Source organism: Ascaphus truei, chromosome 15 (assembly GCF_040206685.1).
Source record: "Ascaphus truei isolate aAscTru1 chromosome 15, aAscTru1.hap1, whole genome shotgun sequence".
NCBI classification, from domain to species: Eukaryota; Metazoa; Chordata; class Amphibia; order Anura; family Ascaphidae; genus Ascaphus; species Ascaphus truei.
In genome coordinates this window covers 39601156-39603655 of record NC_134497.1, presented here as the reverse complement: position 1 = coordinate 39603655, position 2500 = coordinate 39601156, and the positions used below count along the sequence as shown (strand labels likewise).

At 45.0% G+C, this 2500-nt stretch overlaps 1 protein-coding gene across 3 annotated transcripts in view; it reads right to left on the bottom strand.

The window, feature by feature from the left end:
• The window catches only part of LOC142466839 (uncharacterized), a 95572-nt gene that overhangs the window by 48616 nt on the left and 44456 nt on the right, over window positions 1-2500 (bottom strand). The gene's annotated exons all lie outside the window — the stretch shown is intronic.

Genomic DNA, 2500 nt, shown 5'->3' with positions numbered 1-2500 from the left:
AGTGTGTGTGTATATGGGAGTGTGTGTGTGTATATGGGAGAGTGTGTGTGTATATGGGAGAGTGTGTGTATATGGGAGAGTGTGTGTGTATATGGGAGTGAGTGTGTGTATATGGGAGTGAGTGTGTGTATATGTGAGTGTGTGTGTATATGTGAGTGAGTGTGTGTGTATATGTGAGTGAGTGTGTGTGTGTATGTGAGTGAGTGTGTGTGTATATATGGGAGCGAGTGTGTGTGTGTATATATGGGAGTGTGTGTGTGTGTATATGGGAGTGTGTGTGTGTGTGTGTGTGTATATGGGAGTGAGTGTCTATATGGGAGTGTGTGTGTGTGTGTGTGTGTGTGTGTGTGTGTGTGTGTGTGTGTGTGTGTGTGTGTGTGTAAATGTGAGTGAGTGTGTGTGTATATGGGAGTGAGTGTGTATATGTGAGTGTGTGTATATGTGAGTGAGTGTGTGTGTATATGGGAGTGAGTGTGTGTGTGTGTGTGTATATGGGAGCGAGTGTTTGTGTGTGTATATATGGGAGCGAGTGTGTGTGTGTGTGTGTGTGTGTGTGTGTATGTATATGGGAGTGAGTGTCTGTATGGGAGTGTGTGTATATGGGAGTGTGTGTGTATATGGGAGTGTGTGTGTATATGGGAGTGTGTGTGTATATGGGAGTGTGTGTGTATATGGGAGTGTGTGTGTATATGGGAGTGTGTGTGTATATGGGAGTGTGTGTGTATATGGGAGTGTGTGTGTGTATATGGGAGTGTGTGTGTGTATATGGGAGTGTGTGTGTGTATATGGGAGTGTGTGTGTGTATATGGGAGTGTGTGTGTATATGGGAGTGTGTGTGTATATGGGAGTGTGTATATATGTGAGTGTGTGTGTGTGTGTGTGTGTGTGTGTATATGGGAGTGTGTGTGTATATGGGAGTGTGTGTGTGTGTGTGTGTGTGTATATGGGAGTGTGTGTGTGTGTGTGTATATGGGAGTGTGTGTGTGTATATGGGAGTGTGTGTGTGTATATGGGAGTGTGTGTGTGTGTATATGGGAGTGTGTGTGTGTATATGCAAGTGTGTGTGTATATGGGAGTGTGTGTGTATATGGGAGTGTGTGTGTGTATATGGGAGAGTGTGTGTATATGGGAGAGTGTGTGTATATGGGAGAGTGTGTGTATATGGGAGAGTGTGTGTGTATATGGGAGAGTGTGAGTGTATATGGGAGAGTGTGAGAGTGTGTGTGTATATGGGAGAGTGTGTGTGTATATGGGAGAGTGTGTGTGTATATGGGAGTGTGTGTATATGTGAGTGAGTGTGTGTATATGTGAGTGAGTGTGTGTGTATATGTGAGTGAGTGTGTGTGTATATGTGAGTGAGTGAGTGTGTATATGGGAGTGAGTGTGTGTGTATATGGGAGTGAGTGTGTGTGTATATGGGAGTGAGTGTGTGTGTGTATATGGGAGTGAGTGTGTGTGTATATGGGAGTGAGTGTATGTGTATATGGGAGTGAGTGTATGTGTGTGTATATGGGAGCGAGTGTGTGTGTGTGTGTGTGTGTGTGTGTGTGTGTGTGTGTGTGTGTGTGTGTGTGTGTATATGGGAGTGAGTGTCTATATGGGAGTGAGTGTGTATGGGAGTGAGTGTGTATGGGAGTGTGTGTGTATGGGAGTGTGTGTGTATGGGAGTGTGTGTGTATGGGAGTGTGTGTGTATGGGAGTGTGTGTGTATGGGAGTGTGTGTATGGGAGTGTGTGTGTATATGGGAGTGTGTGTGTGTATATGGGAGTGTGTGTATATGGGAGTGTGTGTGTATATGGGAGTGTGTGTATATGGGAGTGTGTGTGTATATGGGAGTGTGTGTGTATATGGGAGTGTGTGTATATGGGAGTCTGTGTATATGGGAGTGTGTGTATATGGGAGTGTGTGTATATGGGAGTGTGTGTGTGTGTATATGGGAGAGTGTGAGAGTGTGTGTGTATATGGGAGAGTGTGTGTGTATATGGGAGATTGTGTGTGTATATGGGAGTGTGTGTATATGGGAGTGAGTGTGTGTATATGTGAGTGAGTGTGTGTGTGTGTGTGTGTGTGTGTGTGTGTGTGTGTGTGTGTGTGTGTGTGTGTGTGTGTGAGTGTGTGTGTATGTGAGTGTGTGTATATGTGAGTGAGTGTGTGTGTATATGTGAGTGAGTGTGTGTGTATATGGGAGTAAGTGTGTGTGTATATGGGAGTGAGTGTATGTGTATATGGGAGTGAGTGTATGTGTGTGTATATGGGAGTGAGTGTATGTGTGTGTATATGGGAGTGAGTGTGTGTGTTTGTATATGGGAGTGAGTGTGTGTGTGTATATATGTGAGCGAGTGTGTGTGTGTGTGTGTGTGTGTGTGTGTGTGTGTGTGTGTGTGTGTGTGTGTGTGTGGGAGTGAGTGTCTATATGGGAGTGAGTGTCTATATGGGAGTGAGTGTCTATATGGGAGTGTGTGTGTATGGGAGTGTGTGTGTATGGGAGTGTGTGTGCATG